General features: G+C 41.3%; 1 pseudogene; it reads right to left on the reverse strand.

Moving 5' to 3' along the window:
- Positions 1 to 3,029: 3,029 nt before the first annotated feature.
- On the reverse strand, positions 3,030 to 5,091 carry LOC148103237 (uncharacterized; annotated as a pseudogene).
- Between the last annotated feature and the right edge of the window lie 15,064 nt (positions 5,092 to 20,155).

Here is a 20,155-nt window from a genome sequence, read left to right on the forward strand (position 1 = left end):
AGATATTGTACAAGTATTGTCTAAATTTTAGGAATACTACTGTGTCAACATTGTGGAAAAAACACAATGTACAAAGCACAACAGAGATTGACAGATGTAGGAATGTTTAGGCAAGGCAAGGCAAGGCAAGTTTATTTGTATAGCACAATTCAACAAAAAGGTGATTCAAAGTGCTTTACAGAGACATTAGAAACAAAAACAAATAAAAAGCATGATTTAAAATTGATTAAAACAAGCAAACAAACTAACTAATTAACAAACAAACAAACAAAACAGTATATAAAATCAAAACAGATAAAATCAGAACAGTAGATAAAATCAGTAGTTAAAATGTAAGTTTTGAAATTTAAGCTTAAGTGCGGATTTGGTGCTTTATTCAAATGCAGCTGAGAACAGGTGAGTCTTCAACCTGGATTTAAATAAACTGAGTGTTTCAGCTGATCGGAGGCTTTCTGGGAGTTTGCTCCAGATATAAGGAGCATAAAAGCTGAATGCAGCTTCTCCGTGTCTGGTTCTGGCTCTGGGAACTGATAAAAGACCGGATCCAGATGACCTAAGGGATCTGGAAGGTTCATACTGGGTCAGGAGGTCACTGATGTATTTTGGTCCTAAACCATTCAGAGCTTTATAGACCAGCATCAGAACTTTAAAGTCTATCCTCTGACGGACAGGCAGCCAGTGTAAAGACCTCAGAGCTGGACTGATGTGGTCCACTTTTTTGGTCTTAGTGAGGACTCGAGCAGCAGAGTTCTGAATGAGCTGTAGTTGTCTGACTGATTTTTTAGGTAGACCTGTAAAGATGCTGTTACAGTAATCAAGCCTACTAAAGATGAATGCATGGACTAGTTTTTCCAGGTCCTGGTGAGACATCAGATCTTTTATCCTTGATATATTCTTGAGGTGATAGTAAGCTGATTTTGTTATTGTCTTGATGTGTTTTTCTAAGTTTAGGTCTGCATCCATCACTACACCCAAATTTCTCGCCTGGTTTGTGGTTTTTAGGTGTATAGACTGAAGTTCTCTGGTGACCTGTAATCATTTTTCTTTGGCGCCAAAGACTATTACCTCAGTTTTGTTTTTGTTTAACTGGAGAAAATTGTGGCACAACCAGTCATTAATTTCCTCAATGCATTTACCAAGAGCCTGTACAGGGCCTCGGTCTCCTGGTGACATTGTGATATATATTTATGTGTCATCTGCATAGCTATGGTAGTTTATTTTGTTGTTCTTTATAATCTGTGCCAGTGGGAGCATGTAAATGTTAAACAGAAGGGGTCCCAGGATGGAACCTTGGGGAACTCCACATGTGATACTTGTCTGCTCAGATGTGAAGTTACCTATTGATACAAAGTATTTCCTGTTTTCTAAGTATGTTTTGAACCAGTTTAGTACAGTTCCTGAAAGACCTGTCCAGTTCTCCAGTCGTTTGAGTAATATGTTGTGGTCAACTGTATCAAATGCTGCACTGAGATCCAGTAAAACTAAGACGGACATTTTTCCACTGTCTGTATTCAGACATATGTCATTAAACACTTTGGTCAGAGCGGTTTCAGTGCTGTGGTTCTGTCTAAAACCTGACTGGAAGGCATCATAGCAGTTATTCTGTTTTAAGAAGTAATTGAGCTGTTGAGAAAGTGCTTTTTCAATGATCTTACTTAAAAATGGAAGATTTGAGATCGGCCTGTAGTTGTTCATTTGTGTCTTGTCAAGATTGTCCTTTTTTAGTACAGGTTTTATTACAGCAGTTTTTAGTGGTTCTGGAAACACACCTGACATTAAAGAAAAGTTGACGATCTGTAACAGGTCTGACTCTAAAGTCTTTGAGACCTTTTTGAAAAAACTTGTTGGCAGGACATCTAAACAGCAAGAGGAGGAGTTCAGTTGACCTAAGATGTCCTCCAGGTCTTTGCTGTTAATCGGGTGAAACTGTTTCATGGTGTTTAAACAGTTTTTTGGTGGACACAGTACATATTCTGGATCTGCTGTTGATGTACCAATTGCTTGTCTAATCTTTTGGATTTTTTCTGTGAAGAATTTGGCAAAGTCATTGCAGGCCATGGTCGAATGAAGTTCAGCTGCCACTGACACAGGAGGGTTTGTTAGCCTGTCAACTGTAGAAAATAAGACCCGAGCATTATGACTGTTTTTGGTGATGATGTCAGAGAAGTAGGACCTCCTTGCACTCCTCAGTTGTAAATTATAATTGTGAAGTTTTTCTTTATAGATGTCATAATGAACCTGGAGGTTTGTTTTTCTCCATCTGCGCTCAGCTTTCCTACACTCTCTTTTTTCATTTTTCACTAGTGTGGAGTTTCTCCATGGAGACTTTTTCCTTCCAGAGATAACCTTCACCTTAATGGGAGCAATTGTATCCATTACATTTAACATTTTAGCATTGAAGCTATTGACGAGCTCATTGACTGAACCTCTGGACAGGTCAGGTGTTAATGGGAAGACCTGGTTAAATATCTCACTACTGTATTCAGTTATACACCGTTTTGTGATCACTGCTGTTGATATATTTGTGTGGGCTGAGATTTTACTTTCAAAGAAAACACAGTAATGATCAGACAGGCCCACATCAGACACAGTAACCTTTGAAATGCTCAGGCCCTTGGAGATCAGTAGGTCAAGAGTGTGTCCTCTATTATGTGTGGGGTCTGTTACATGCTGAGTCAGCCCAAAGTTGCCCAGAGTGTTACTCAGGTCTTTAGTCCCTTTGTCCTGAGGGTTGTCCACATGGATGTTAAAATCCCCAACAATAATTACACAGTCGAAATCAACACAGATCACAGACAGCAGTTCACTGAGATCATTAAAAAAAGTCTGTGCAGTATTTGGGAGGCCTGTAAACATTAAGAAACACAACTTTGGATGGGGCCTTCAGCTCTAAAGCCACATATTCAAAAGACTGAAAACTTCCAGGAGATAGCTGCTTACATTGAAATGATTCATTAAATAAGACAGCAACCCCTCCTCCTCTCCTGCTCATCCTGGCCTCATTGATAAAACTGTTGTTAGGAGGGGTCGTCTCGATGAGAACAGCTCCACTGTTACTTTGGTCCAACCAAGTTTCAGTTAAAAACATAAAATCAAGGCTGTGCTCAGTGATTAAATCATTAATTAAAAATGTTTTCCCAGCTAAAGATCTAACATTTAATAAAGCCAACTTAAGTGTTTTAGAGGCATTACTTGTCCCCTCGTGTTTGGGAGCAGTCTGTGGCACACAAGGTATGTTTACTATATTTAAAGATCTTTTAGGGTGCAGCTCTCTGTGTTTTGACCAGGCCACATGTCTCCTTCTGTCTCCTAAAAGTACGGAATTTTTAAAACCTTCTAGTAAACAGGGTCCCAGCTTCTCCTGGGAAAAGTCACCACTGCCATAATTCTCGCAGCCCGGACCCTCCACACATCACACATCAGACTGCGGAGACAGAGCATGAAGGTGGTAAGGAGGAACTAAGGGGGGCGAGGCTGGGCAATGTGACTTCGATTGCTCTGTTGAGTGTGGGGCTCGATGGCAAACCTTTGGCTGCTCTGGTGGGGGGTTTATGGGGGACAAAAAGGGATTGGGCCGGTGGGTAGATCTGAGCCCAGCATTGACCCGCTCCATCATCTCCTCAGTGAATTTCAGGTGTGGGGAGGAGGGAGAAAGGGAGGGGGAGGAGGGTGATGGCCTGTCAGGGGTTTGGGGGACTGGGGAAGATCGTGGTCCCTGGTCCTGGTCGTTGGTGTTGTTGAGAGAGTTGGAGGCAAATAGGGACCCCTCTTCTTGCCTCAGATGTCTCTCCTTTCTGAGGCTCTTCCCGGGAGGGGGCAGATGGAGCTCCTCCTCAAGGTTTCTGCTGGGCTTTGTCTGTTCTTGGAGTACTGTTTGTTCCTCTTTATGAGATAACTCCTCGTTTATCTCGGCCTTGGCACCAAGCACAGATGGATGACGTATGGAATAAAACAAGTTGGAGGTGAACAGTTTCACCCCCGACTTGTTAAAATTAAATCCATTTGCTTTAAACAGATGCCTGCGTTCCCAAAAAATATTAAAGTTGTTGATAAAATGCACTGAGTGCTCGGTACATGCTGATATGAGCCATTTATTCAGTGTAAACAACCTGCTGAATCTCTCGTCTCCTCTTCTGACGGGTGGTACAGGTCCACTGATGAATACAGCTGCATTCAGAGAGTTTACAGTATTTAATAATCCAGTAAAGTCCCGCTTCAGAACCTCCGACTGTTGTTTGGACACATCGTTTTACCCTGTATGCATAACAATGTTTGTCACAGTTGGATATTCATCTGCAATTTGAAGAATTCTCTCCTTCAGGTTGTTGACCATATCCTTAGGGAAGCAGAGGACTTTAGTGTTCTTACCGCACATCCTTTGTAGATCCTTTACGGCAGAGTCACCCACAATCAGAGTTTCAGGCCTAGCCTTTAGCTTTCCCTGTGGCCTTTTACTTTTCAATAGATTTTCAGACCTTACTTCGCTACTTTTAGATGGATGGTTGTCCGATATAGATCCAGGGTCCTTTGATAGTGGAGCCAATCTGTTCTGCAGTTTCACATTCAGTTGTTTTGGAGGTTTGTTGTTAACCTTCCTATTCACGGTTGTCCAGTCCTGTTTCCTCTCGTATACAGGGGTAGAAGAGCTTCTCTGTCTCGTAGGAAGTGAAGGCCAGTCGGTTTCAGAGATTTCAGCTCGCTGTGCTCTGCCTGTGATACGTCCTCCCCCTTCCAGGAGACATGATTTATGTCTTGGTATTGCACCAAGACAGTCCAGGGGGGGATTATCGCTTGAGGATTTATAATAGTGCACAAAGTCTACTTTCTTGGTCATGTTATCTGTGCTCCTTAGTTGTGTACTAGCTTGCTCATCGCCATTGTTTTGAATCAAAGGCAAGGTTGTTTCATTTCCACACAGTCCATTTACCTCCACGTTTACTTCTAAGCGATGAATTTTTGTCTCCAGTACTGCAATCTTCTGCAGGAGGCTGTGGTAGTCATCTGTGGAGAGGGAAGGCATCTTGTTGCTAGTTAGCCTAGCAGTTAGCACCTTTCCAGGCTATTGAGGCTGTTCGGTGCCCAGACGCTGTAATCAGGCTTCAGCTGTGTCTAGGCCACAGACACACGGAGTACTGAGGATACGGTAACTGTAAAAATGTTGCTGTTTCTGTTAAGAACACTTTAGTCCTAATGATCTATAAGTGTCCAGAAGCTATCGCAGGTAAGCTCATACGGAAAAAAGGGAAAAATCAGCATAAAAATCAATAAAAATCAATAAAAGAAGCAAAGCATTTAAAGAGCAAAGAGATGAAGCGTCCACACTCAAAAAAGGGGGAGGAGCAGCTGATTTAGAGTTTAGAAATGTGTTAACATAGAATCTAGTATTAATGTAGAGACACTGACACTGCCCTCAATGTAATAAAGGCCTGATTGTGTCTTGAACTTAGGAGTAGATTTTAGGAGACCCTCCCCAGTTTGACTGTGAAACTAAGATAAAGAGGAGTTGATGCTGAGTGGAAATTCCCCAGAGGATACCTGGGTGGGGGTCTCAACATTTGTAACTGAATAACTGTGGTCTGGAATGGAGATTGGTTTTTATGACCTCTAGGGAGTCAACTACACCCACAGTGTTTTAACTGTCACACACACACATCCACACGCACACTCACTCACGTGCACTCACACATACACACAGGTACGTGCATACACTCACTCACGAGCACTCACATAAACACGCTTGAACGTGCACATGTAGGCACTCATGTGCTCGTGCACAAACAAGTAAAAGTATGTAAACATAGCACTTAGTTTTATGGCACCTCGTAGAGGGTTTAGAAGGGGGGTCACTTATACAAAACTGCATGTAACAGACAAAGGAGTTGAGATCTGCAGAGAAAGTCCGGGGTCCTGTACATCTCCCCTCTAGAAGGTGTAATCAATTAGTATGTATTAATAAAAGTGTTTTTAATTGACTACTGAGTCCCGGTGTTCTTTCTGGAGTCCTGACGAATATACGAACTGGGGTGAAACTGCTTTTGCAACAGTTTCGGTGCCGTGAAACCCGGGCTTCGCTCGAGGCCCAGAGAGGAATTGGCAGAGCTGAGATCGTGAAACGAGGCAAACAGAGAGCTAGCTCACATGATCAAAGGTAAGCACGACCTGTTTATTTTCGAACCGTGCATATTGTTTAAAGCCTAAATTATCTGTTCGCTAAGTTGAACGTATCGCAGTTTAAATTCACTCAGTAGAAAAAAAGGCGGCTAGGGTCCGTCCCAGCGCGTTAAAGCAAGAGACTTTTATAAGAACTCCAAGTTGATGTTTAGCGCCCCGTAAGAAAATCTCAGTGCGTTAAAGCAGGAGACGTTTGTTATGGATTAGTAGAATCGATGTTTCATCCGTCTTAGTTATTAGGAAAAAAGTGGCGGTGTTGTGATCCGTCCTCGTGCGATAAAGCAGGAAACTTGTGTTACTATTAGTTAGAAAGCGGGGTTTAAGGCCTCGTCGCCGGCTGAGAGCTGCGTGTGTCACGGGTTTGGTTACCCCACGTCCCTTTGGAGTAACTAGTTACTAATTACGTAACTAGTTACTGATTACTTCCCAAAAAAGTAATCCAGTTATTTTACTGATTACTTATTTTCATCCATCCATCCATCCATTCGCTTCCGCTTCTCCTTTTCAGGGTCGCGGGGGGTGTTGGAGCCTATCCCAGCTGTCATAGGGCGAGAGGCGGGGTACACCCTGGACAGGTCGCCAGTCTGTCGCAGGGCCAACACACAGGGACAGACAACCATTCGCACTCACATTCACTCGCACATTCACACCTAGTGGCAATTTGGATTATCCAATTAACCTATCCCCACAAGCTACATGTCTTTGGACGGTGGGAGGAAGCCGGAGTACCCGGAGAGAACCCACGCAAACACGGGGAGAACATGCAAACTCCACACAGAAAGACCCCGGCCTGATGTTGGAATTGAACTCAGGACCTTCTTGCTGTGCGGCAAAAGTGCTAACCACCGTGCCACCGTGCTGCCCTACTTATTTTCAAAAGTAATTAATTACTTAGTTACTTAGTTACTTTTTAAAAACACGATTTACAACCTGAATAGGTGATAAAGCGATATATCTTTCAGCCCAATTCTACTTTTTCCATCATACAAAATGTAATCAAATGGAAAAGTCTCTTTTTTTAAAACTTGTTTTATCAGTTTTAATCTTTTGACTTTATGCATCAAGCAAACATTAAATTATATGCAACATTCTCTGACTTGAAGAAATTAGTTTAACATTTAAACTTATTTTCTGCACATCCCAGCACATAAAATAAAATATTTTTTGTGTTTACACTCAGTCTTTCAAATAGTTGCAAGTAAAACACAGCAGAAAATAAATAAAATTAAAGACTAGCAGTCCTGTTGCTCTATTTTCACCTGTAAAGCAGGAGTGGGGTAGGCGGAGGAGTGCTCTGGTGCAGGTGTGCCGCAGCGGTCAGTTGAAGAATCCGCGAGTTTCTCTGGGAATTTCCCATTACGTTGTTGCGCACTCTGTGCTTGTTCAGGGGTGTTTATTCGCTGTAAAAAGAAGTTTTCTTCCCACGCACAGTGGACTCTAATGTTTTTGTCACTTTTTATGGAATCAAACTCAAAGTAAGGTCAGTACTTCCACGCTTTAAACACTGCATGCTCATACTCTCTCCTGCACTCAATATATTATCCATTGTTAATCTGCGCACAGCTGTTGTCACGAACGTCATTGTCATGAGACATTCTTGCAAAAAAATCACTAAATACTAAAATCAATTTTAGTAACGCAGTACCGCAGTAACGCAGTAACGCAACGTTACTACGGGAAAGTAACGGTAATCTAATTACCATTTTTGCAATAGTAATCCCTTAGTTTACTTGTTGCTTGGAAAAAGTAATCAGATTACAGTAACGCGCTACTTGTAACACGTTACTGCCCATCTCTGGTTAGAAGGCACTGAAAAGCATAGAAAACAGTGCTTGTGTGAATGGGTGTGGATAGGTGAATGTGGCATGTTGTATAAAGCGCTTTGAGTGCTATGGTAAAGTAGAAAAGCGCTATATAAGAATTAGTCCATTTGTCTTAAAAGACTAAATGACCTACTTATCTTTGCTTGTCTTAGTTTCCTGAGAATGCATACTGATAAAGCTTTCATCACAGACAGCAGAAAGACTTTTATTGTGTGATTGTTTCTTTGACATGTCCTCTCATTTTAAAGGTCCACAGCACAAATATAGGCACTGATAAAGGCCCAAGTTATGATACTCTTTTAATTCAGCTTTTTCCTGCCTCCATCAGCTGGACTGTGACTGAAACTTTGTTCTAAGTGTAAATATTTGCCATCATGAAACACATAATGGACCATCTATCTTATAATACTTAATACTCAATCGTATATTAAGTACTTGTAATTTATTAAAAGTGAATTAGTTTAACTTTGTAAACTTTAGAACATTCAAACTAAATGTTCCTGTGATGCAGGTAATTCTGTAAGTAGTTCATAATATTCTGTATCAACAAAAAATATGAAATGAACCCAACTAATCATCCAAGCCGTTAATTACCCGGCAGGCTTCGCGTACCTCTACGTGCAATCTGACTGGCTGATTGCATGTGATTACAGTGTACGTAAGGCGGGTATTTGTGATGTGGTCAATGGCAGGAAAAGTGTAGAAAATTACTCAATCTAGTAAAACAGATTTTACTCTGGCTTACAAGTGCAATGCACTGATTATCTTTGTAAATTATGAAAGAGAGGGCACAGGTTTGCCTGTGAGTTCTTAGCATCTAAGCAAATCAGTCAGTCTAAATCACAATTTACCAGAGTGTACAGATTAGCGTTGCTGTTTCAGGACAAACTGCCACGGCTCCTGTCCCCTCTACCAACTCGTCATGTAGATGAGTCAGTGAAACAACTGATCATCCATCCTCTTCATTTCAGGAGGCTGTAACTAGGGATGGGTACCGGTATCTGGTGCCATTATGGCACCGGTTCTGACATAAACGTGATTAACCAGATCGAAAAGCAGCGCACATTTTGGTGCTTTATTTCGGTGCTTTTCTTATCCTGAGATGTGATACACTTCAGATTCTAGCCAATCATTTTACGTTTCCAAGGATAGTAGGCGGGCCCAGATACCTCCGTTCTTTTAGAGCAGAGCTACAGATTAAAAATGCCGAAGGCGAAGTGGTCAAAGTCTGGCTGTACTTCACAGCAAAAGATGCAAACTCAGCAGCCTGCAACAAGTGCTTTAAGGTGATACTGTGCAAAGGAGGTAACACCTCGAATCCGATAAAACACCTAGCAACGCATAGCATTTTGTTAAAAGCCGAGAAATGCTTTTGATAGCTTGCTGCGAGACCTCACACCGTGCTCATCTACTGCGGGTGTGGTGCCGCACAGTTATCAACATCCCCCAAGAACCGGAAGAAGAGAGTCCTGGCCCCTAGCCCTGCCAGTGTAGCAGAAATGATGACGGATCATGATGGCAGCAGCAACCTTTCTTCTCTGGGCGAATAGCTTAATGTTGTTCGTGTGTAATTTACATTGAGTAGGCTAACCACATTATTAAATTAATGCACGTAAGGTGAACTAGCAAACACCGTCGTAGTTACACGTGGCTGTCTTCTTGTTTGACTGTACCCCCTTCACCCTGGCCAAGAAGGCTAAAATGACCAAAGAAAAAGTGGAAAACAGCTAAACATGAGAGGTTTTTGGGAAAGGTTTGTGATTTTTCCATTGTTTAAGCACTGCTTCCAGCCGAGAGTGATACCATTTTACCACCGTTTTAAAAGTATCGGTTTGGTACTGGTATGGGATAAAACCTAAACAATACCCATCCCTAGCTGTAACCATGTAACCAGCTGTAACAGTGTGTTTTTACACAGCAGTGGTCGCTCAGCCTCAGAACAATCAAAAGTCTGAAATTAGATCATATAAAATTAGCATCACCTCCATTCCTGTCCAACGCATCGTCTCCTGTCAACTAGCAACTGTGACAGCAGCATGTAATAGGCTAGACCGTCCACTGCAAGTCGCTCACTTACAGCCTTCTTTGGCCATGAAATGATGGACAATTGGCTGAAGAGTCCACGAAGTAGCCGCTGCCTCAAACATACATAATTTTTTTTATGAAAGAATAAAGTTACGTTGAAACCAAGCACACCATTGTTTTTCTTGTGACATTACCAGTAAGTTTGATGTGTCACATGGCCCTCTTCCTATTGAAAAAACAAAAGTTGTATCCAAGATGGCCGACTTCTAAATGGCCACCATGGTCACCACCCATCTTGAGGAGTTTGCCCCCTCACATATACTAATGTGCCACAAACAGGACTTTAATATTAATAAGACTTTAATAAGCCTACAGCAACATCCAAAAAGGCTACACAGCAACCCCTCTACCACATCTAGGTTTGTCAGACCACACGTCCATGCTGCTGTTCCCTGCATACACTCCCATTAGGAGAAGAGCCCCCTCGGTCACAAAAACTGTGAAAACCTGGTCAGAAGGTGCATCACATCAGTTGCAGGACTGTTTTGAAAGCACGGACTTTAGCGTGTTCGAACCTCAGGACCTTGAAGAGCACACAACATCAGTGTTCTCATATATTTACTTCTGTGTCAACGGTGTCACTGTGGACAAACGTCTCCATAAACCCTGGATGACTAAAGAGGTCCAGGTCCTGCTGAAGCAACGTGACCGGTGATGGTATGCAGTACAGTGCAGCCAGATCTGAGTTGAAAAGAGGCATCAGAGAGGCCAAGGCAGCGTACAAGAGAAGGATCGAAGACCATTTCAGCACCAACAACTCACGACAGGTATGGCAGGGAGTTCAGCACTTAACCAACTACAAACCTTGCAATACCACGTTGACTGAGGGTAACGCGGAGCTTGCGGAGAAGCTGAACCACTTCTTCGCACGCTTTGAGGTGAAGGGACCAGAGGCAGCAGCAGCAAAAACATCAGACAGCAGCAGCAGCCCAAGCCTCATAGTAGAGGAATATGAGGTGAGGCGCACACTGAGGGCAGTGAACCCCGGGAAGGCCGCCGGAACAGATGGGGTAACCGCAAAGGTCCTAAAAGATTGTGCAGACCAGCTGGCTGGAGTCTTCACTAAGATCTTCAACACTTCACTGTCCCAGTCCTGCATCCCGCCGTGCCTAAAGTCAGCCCCAATTGTCCCACTGCCAAAACGTACTAACATTAGCAGCCTCAACGACTACCGACCAGTTGCTCTAACACCTGTTATAATGAAGTGCTTTGAGAAACTGGTCCGATGTCACATCATGTCCTGCTTGCCACCCACACTCGACCTGCTCCAGTTCGCATACAGAGCTAACAGATCCGCTGAAGATGCCACTGCTACAATGCTCCACACCACCATCTCTCACCTGGAAGTGCAGGGCCGTTACGCCAGGCTGCTCTTTGTTGACTTTAGCTCTGCTTTCAACATGACACTCCCGGACAGACTAATAGTTAAACTGCTGGAAATCGGACTTCCTTCTACCACCTGCCGCTGGATCAGAGACTTCCTCTCAGACCGTGTACAGAGAGTTAGAGTGGGGCCTCATCTTTCCTCAGCCCTCAGCCTCAACACCGGATCTCCACAAGGCTGTGTACTGAGTCCCCTACTGTACACTCTGTACACACATGACTGTGTTAGTTCCCACCCAGACAACACAGTCATCAAGTTTGCAGATGATACCACCGTGGTGGGGCTCATCTCAGGGGGAGATGAGACGGCGTACAGAGCTGAAGTTCAGAGGCTGTCAGATTGGTGTGTAGATAACAACCTGGACCTCAATACCACCAAGACAAAAGAACTGGTAGTTGACTTCAGAAGGAGGAAGTCCGAGCTGCAGCCTGTCAGCATCAACGGGGAGTGCGTGGAAAGGGTCTCCAGTTTCAAGTTTCTGGGTGTGCACATAGACACAGACCTCCAATGGAGCTCTAACACCTCTGCGGTCTTAAAGAAGGCCCAACAGCGTCTCCACTTTCTGAGAATCCACAGAAAAATGGACCTGAAGAAGGAGCTGCTGACCGTCTTCTACCGCTGCTCCACTGAAAGTGTGCTGACATATTGCATCGGTGTGTGGTTCTCCAGCTGCACCACAGAACACAGAAAGGCACTCCAGAGGGTCATCAATATGGCCCAAAAATCATTGGACATCCTCTTCCCTCCCTGAAGGACCTGTACAGCACTCGCTGTCTCAAGAGGGCACGCAGCATTCTACGGGATGGTACACACCCAGGACACCGGGTGTTTAAGCTGCTGCCGTCCGGCAGGAGGTTCAGGCTGCTGAGGTCCCGAACAAATAGACTCAAGGACAGCTTTTACAACAGGGCAATAGCCCTGATCAATGCAAATAGCTGACCTGATTGGCTACCTCCCTGGACTTTTTTAGGGGGGAGGTAACAATGTTTAAAACAATAACAATAATAATATTTATATTTATAACAAGGTGCAATAATAATTAATGTGCAATAATAACAGTGTGCAATACACATACACTTATTCTTCTTTTTTATTACTAAGTTATTATACTGTGTTGTGTTGTTTGTGTTGCGTTGTGATGTGTCATATCGTGTCGTGTTGTGTTATATGTAGTGCCGACGTAGGACAGTTTTCCAATTTCATTGTACTACTGTACTATGTATGACTGTGCAATGACAATAAAGCGTTATCTTATATCACCAACCATTTCCATGTTATTACGGTGTATCCATATAAATGGCCCACCCTGTATAATAACATCCACCGTTTAAATGCAGATTTCTGTCACGTGAGCATTTGATGGGATTTTGGGATCAAGAGGCAACAAGCAGGTGAGGGTCACCAGCAATGTTCCCTCTAATTTTTCATGTGTCTGAGCAAACACACAAACTCCCTGGGCAGTCCCTTGGACCACAGTGAGCAACATTAGACGTGTGCACTGTGGTCACACCAGCATCGAATCCATCCAAGTTACATGGTTTATTAAAATAATCAAATTACAGCATTTACATTTTTGTTAGACTACTTTTAATTAAGCGCTTTAGCCCACTTACAATGAAAATTTAAAAAATAAATCTTGTTGATGACCTGCGTAGTATGTTAATGTTACAGGTACCAGATGACAGCTATATGTGTGTCCTGTTAACGGGAAAGAAATTATCAGAAAGGGAGACGTGGCTTGCCGTTCCTGAATATTTATTCAAATTAACAATTATGCACTCCTTTTATTACTTTTAAAGTATTACAATTGTGTATTTACTAATTCCTAAACATAGCTCACACATCCTCCATATGTCTTCTGTTACCAACTAGACAAAAGGGAATTAACACATTCCAATGTCATAAACATGACATTGTTTATGACATTGGAAGACTTGGTTCAAAATGAATTCCAACAAGACAAATCTATAAATCTCAAATAGTTGAAAGAATGATGCAATCAGCACCATCTTTACATGTGCATTGAATTCATGGAAACACTTTATGGCAGAAAACAAGGGACTAAAACAATACACAATAATGGAGGAGCTGATCGCTAACATCACAGAGCATCGGAGGTGTGTGACCCAAACTAACATGCTAACAATAGCATGCTGCTGAAGCCGTAAACAAATACTTACAAAAGTCTAATTTACCGTACTACACAACGTTTTGCACTTTTAGTTTCCAGCCGTAATGGTTAATGGATGTGATTGCTGTTATATTCTATTTTTGGCACGATAGAATATAACAGCAATGTTTCTTTTTTTTTTTTCTTTTTGTCTTTGCTTCTTGATAAAAAAAAAAAAGGAAAGAAGGAGAAATATACTTGCCTACATATGCTATTCTACATGCTTTTAAACCATTTAAAATTACAATTCATAGTTTTATATGTGAATTATATAATGTTAAATTACTATTAAACAAATGACTAAGTATTTTAGACTTTAGTATACATACAAAAATAAAAATAGCTTCAAATACAGTCATTACAATAAAAGAATATGACTTTAGGACTTAACAACATTACTTCAGTTATACTACACCAACATCTCTTATACAGTAGTACTAAGGGAACACTGAATGACCTGGTGATTTTTGTCCCTAAAACTACTCATCTAAGATTACCACAAAGTAACAGATCTCTCAGCAAAATTATGCAACATTTTAGGCACTATTGCCCCGATAACATCAGTGAGCTGGGATTTTTTATTCTAAAACTAAACTGCAGTTACAGCAACAGACATTAACACTACTGGTGTCCCACACTACAACCAATGTCCACTATGTGAAGCAGCCAAACACATGCCTTCTTCTCTCGTTATCTGAGATGAACTGCTGGAATATTTGTTTTACATCTACACTGTCCAGTCTCTCCTGGTGGACATGGCAACACATTATTCATGGTTACATATAATTTTAGACTGATGTGGACAAAAGCCTGAAATGATGTGCCGGGAGTTTGCTGTTCTCGTCGGCTCAGATATTTGAAGTTTACTCAGCTACATTCTCGCCTGAAAATATGTTAAATGTTTATTTTGCAACCCAGAAAGAGAAATAAGAGTAATACTAAAACTAAGTAGCTGCAGTAGTAGTAGCCATTGTTGGAAATTGGAATTGGCTGGGCCAATCTGGGATATGGTTTTTCAATTTTGTTTTCCGGGTGGAAAAATGGGAGAAATTGGGGAGAATTATGGCTCCAGGAGATTTTCGGGAGGGGCACTGTAATTCGGGATTCTCCCAGAAAAATCGGGAGGGTTGGCATGTATGGCCTAGCATAGCCTGTAATGTTATTATGACAGACACATTTTATGAGTGAACTTGACTTTAAGTGACTTACAGATTTCTTTGAAAAATACTTTCTTATATCCAGGTTCTTCCTTTTTTGCTGCCATCCTCTCCTCCTTGCAAGTCCTCACAGCGCAGGCTTGCCGCTGCTAAAACTAAACAGAGCTCCCTGAAAGGCACAGCCAATCACATTGGCCATATTTGTCACATGAGGTAGGACTCCAGCAGAGGACGTAATTTATGCCTCTGCAGCTCTGCACTAAACTTCCTGTTTTTCAGTCTGGCTGAGCACTTGGTTTATGAGTCAAAACTGTTCTTACTTTACAAGCCTTTATTATTGAAATACATAAAACAATACAATGCAAAAATAAGAACTAAGAATATATATTTATCTTGTAACATGTGTTTCTACTACTCTGGGGACCAGATTCAGATCCACCTTGGAATTTTCCATCATCTCAGTAAGGTATTGTGTTTTTTAAACTGTCTTTAAAGTGGATGAAAATTTGCTGGACTCTGAAACTTTGCAAATGAACTCCCATATATTGTGGAACAGTAATGAAACTGCTAATCAGAGTGAAAGTGCAATTGATTATTACACTGAAGCACGGTATTATTTGGCATACTGTTAACTTATAACCAGCTATTTTTTTGTTTAGCTGGCTCTTGTCAGCTGTCCAGAGACATCCACAAATCATCTTCTTCTAAGTCAACAGGTTGAAATGGGACCAGCTTTAATGTCTCACTCTGTGAGTAAGGAAATTACTGCAACAATAAGATGTTTTCAAATATTGCTAAAACCTCCCAATTCTTTGACCTTTGGGCTGAAGGAAGCACAATACTCGGTGTATAAATGCTCAATCAACAATCTTTTATTCCATACAATTCAACACTTTATGAGCATAAACCATCCGGATGGGGAGACATGCATGAAGAGGGTCACAGCAAATCTCCAACTGGTGGAGGGTTACTCAAACTCTTATAGCCTCTAGTGGCCCCCACCTAGTCGTAAAAACCTAAACATTCACATTCTTCTACTCCTAGCGAGCCTGACTTATGGCCTTGGCTCCCTATTTCGTCTGCCTTCAACAACGGTGGGAGTGAAGTCTCCCGTGGAATGTGCTCTGTCTCCTCTACTATCAGAAAAAGCAAAGTCCTGACTCTCTGAAAACAGTATTTCTTATAACTCAGCAGTATAATGCATCATAAACAATATCATTCATTCACACTGATCAGCAGTCTAATGTAATACAAATCAGTTTAATAACTGTAATAGTTATCACCTTCTTCTAATTCAGGAGAATACTGCAAACTAAAACTACATAATAATTTCACAATCATTAATCAGGGGTATAACATGGTATAAGAGAATATTATAATCCCACAATTCCCCCTTTGATCTCTTTCTTAAAGAGATCACTTACATCTTGCAAGCCAGTTTTACGAGGTTCATCTCTTCTTGCCCTTGAGGCCCTCTGTCCCCCTTTAACGAGTGGACCATATGTGGGATGACCCCTGTGTTTGGGCAGTTCAAATGCAAGGAAAACAATGATTACAACAACATCAGTAGTAGTAGACACTCCCATCGCTCTCCAGTTCTCCCACAGCTTTATTTTGGTACTCCAGTTTCCCACCCCCATCTTGGTGCCACCTTGTGCCCTCAAATGTACTCAGACTAGAACCTCTGTCTAAGGATCTTTTAATCTTTATTTTATTGCTGCAGCTATCAGTGTCTTTCAGTCGGGTGATTCTCTGCTCTTTTTTCTTCGACCTCAGGGGCTAGACCACCCTTCAGTCGTTGCACAGATCAGGGGATTATTCTGCCCCGATTTCAAACAAAGATCTGTGTATTCTGGGGTCACCGCCGTGGCCCCCTTTTTACCAAGAGCCTCTCAAACCTCGTTGGTCTGGTGTTCCTGGTTTTTCGCCAGCCACTTTATGGTTATTGCTGTGTTGATGGGATCCATCCTTTTGAGGTGACTAGCTGGAGCCCAAACTGACCCTTGACCCCAGTTGCTGTCTCGGGAGTCTCTGTGTCTATCTCTGCTGCGAAGGTTCCTCATATCTCCGTGACCTCGTCTGGTGTCTGTTCTTTTCTCTGTAAGGCAGAAAACCAAAACACTCTCTGTCTAGCATTAATAATATAATGTTATTATCCATTGTTCTTCAAGTGATGCAAATTTGGTTTAGAATATCATGTTCAAGACTCTCTGACCCAGGGACTTATTCTAATCATAATCTATGTGTGTGTAAGCGTGTTTGCATCCTCTGCACTCAAAGTCAATACCTACAATATATCAGTCCGGACATCACGCCGAACGAAGCTTATGACCTTCAAAAGACTGAGTGCCAACTCATTATGAGCACATTTGCAATGTGTGTATGAAAATAAAAATAACCACTTATTTTCTTAAAAGGAATCAAAAGCAAATTAACCATTTTTAATTCTAACACATTATAAGCTTAAGTTTTACCAAACCTAAATTATTAAACACACAAATAATGTCATAAAATGTTCATAAAACCATTGTTTGATGTTAAAACTCAACTTCCCCCTTTTTGACACACTCCCATGTGTAAATTCACCGGGGCTAGAAAATTAAACAGAAAAGGTTATTGACAGAAACTATCAGAAATTCTCCTCTCGAGTATTGTTGCTCCAGTCTTGTCATCCTGTGTTAGGGGATGAAATCAATTTAATTACCATGTTAGATCTGTTAAACTCCTGGCTGCGCCCAGAGCCTGCGTCCACAGAACTACCTAGAAACAAAACCTGTATTAATATGAATTTCACATATTATTATTATTTCCCCCTGTTTTTCCCTCACTGACAACAGCAGGGGAATCTATGTCTTGAAACAGCCATGAATCCAGCTCACCTTATTCATCACTGAGCCCAACCGTCACTGGCATCTGATAGTGTGGCACTGCATATTCTTCCCTTAATGTCGCTGTTTTCAATCTGTTATTTAGAGTGTGTGAACATGAAGTAGAGTGCGTCTACAACAAGTCAGTACAGCTGTGAACGTAGCCTATTATCAATCTATTACCAATTAATAACAAAATGATTAATTTATGCATGCTTTAGTAAACCACTTACCCAGAGGATCATCAATCCCAGAAAAATCCTTCTCCTCATTTAATAAAGTCTGTCATCCTTCTATGCCCTGGTAACTGGTCCCTCCAGAGCTGTATCATTTTGAAATAAATATACAACGAGCCAAACCACACCTTGGTCACACCAACCCTTTCCCACCCTGTGGATGTCCAACGCCATCCTAGTCTGGACTGTCAAAAGTGACTTTAACGCCAACTGTTCTGACAATCCTGTTCATTGCATTACCTGTTCAGATTAGCAAATCTCTGCACACTAGATTAAACATAATCAACATAGTCAACATTTTACTGTTTGCTATTCCACAATATTATAGATTCCAACGCTTCATCCTTATGTTGTTTGCTACATTATGTTTATCTAGAACTCCACTCTGTCTCTAAATGTTTCAGATTTACGTTTTATGTTTAGTTTCAAATCTCAAGAATTTGATCATAAATAAAATTTATGGTGTTATCACCCCTATCGGGGCTTACCTTTCCCACTTTTGATGATATTCCTCCCTCAAATATTGGCAATTACCCTCCTTTGGTGGTGAAAAACTCTTGGTGTGGTCAAGTAGGTGCTATAGGAAACAAAAGCTCAGGACAGAACAGTTATCAGTCATGTGCTTCATAAAATATTTTGCATATTTTATGATTTCATATTGATACTATGAGTGTAATGGTACATTCTAATTTGAATTGATCAAAACTAAACACAATAGCTTTTTCTTTCTTTACTTTGCTCTTGTTCTTTTGCAGTACCACATCCTATCACATGTCCCTGTCGGTTCTACTCTTCTTTTTATAATTTACTATTATAAGGGGAAAAAACCTCAGTCACGTGGACCAGTGTTTGTTATTACATATCTCTATTTTGAATGTATCAAGTCTACCGTTCCCCTGTTATTCATAAATATTGTTTAAGTTTTGGCTATTTTCCTCTATAAAAGTTAAGTGACTTTATACAGTGGCCTGCTATGGTTAATAGTAACACATTCCAGTCCTAAGTGAAATCCAACGTTTTCTCCACTGTAGCGTTTCGCATTCCCAACAATATAATGTGATACCTTAATCAAAACACAGCTAATAAAACACAATTTTCTTAATGTAAACATCAATAACTCAAAATTAGCAACCAAAGGGTTAAGTCTGCAGTTCCACACTGTCACGTGAAACTACAGTCTCCCCCTCTGATCTCTGTTATCCTCCTCCAAAAACAAAACAACACAAAGCATCCACCCGTCTGTAGCAGGTGGTTGAATTGTTGCTCAACATTCACTGCTCCTAAGGTCGGTGCAGTTTTTGTCTCAGCATCAAGTCAGTCAAAACTTTCAGTCTACATCGTCCGTCCATCCCCGTCCAGTCACATGCATTCATTCACACACATTCATACCAGATATTGCTGGTAATGGAGTTTCACGCACAACCTATTCGAGCATCCATCACCAGCAATATGACGTCATAATTTTAAAAGGAAAACAATTTCATGTTATTTTGCACTGAATTGATTCGCTGCAATCCTTTTAGACTCAGGACTATCTCCTGTGATCAGTGTCCCATATAAGTGAATTTCTCCAAAGCCCATTATAATAATGGAGAAACACACTTTGCGACTGTTTCCAGTAAGAATATTTCAATCTTTCAGGCCTGGTTTAAAGAGCTGATTCTTAAATCATGAACTCACAAATATCACCATCAGTGGATCACACCTCTCAGATTTCCTTATCTCCGTGCACTGTAACAAAAGCAAAAACAAACATAACCAATAAAATACTAATAAAATAACACATACTAGGGTCCGTTGTAGACATGTCCAAGCATAAAACCGTCTCTCTCTCTTCTAGAGAAAGAAAAAAATCCAAACCTCACTGATAAAATCAACCAGAAATTCACAGGAAAGTTTTTTGCTTCCTGCCGGGACAATATTGTGTGGGAACAAGAACCTCAGGTACCGTAGCACCTTTTGTTCCTCCTTGAATTAAATCTTAATCACAGAAAATGCGGCACTCTGACATAAAACTTACACTGTTAGTTCATCATTTTCACTCTGTACCACTGCTCCTCACCAGGCTGTGTGAAGCACAATAAACAATTCAGTCGAGGCCTTGAGCCATAAACAGACATCACGCACAGACATTGTTTTCATAACCAGACAATTTCAGACCTTGTTCCTTAAATCTACATAAATGCCCTCTGGGTGACATAAAACACATTTAACCAATAAGCAATCAATGGCTTCTTGTAACAGATAATATTATAATCCCAC

Source organism: Neolamprologus brichardi, chromosome 3, assembly GCF_056152115.1.
Source record: "Neolamprologus brichardi isolate AB-2024 chromosome 3, ASM5615211v1, whole genome shotgun sequence".
Lineage (NCBI taxonomy): Eukaryota > Metazoa > Chordata > Actinopteri > Cichliformes > Cichlidae > Neolamprologus > Neolamprologus brichardi.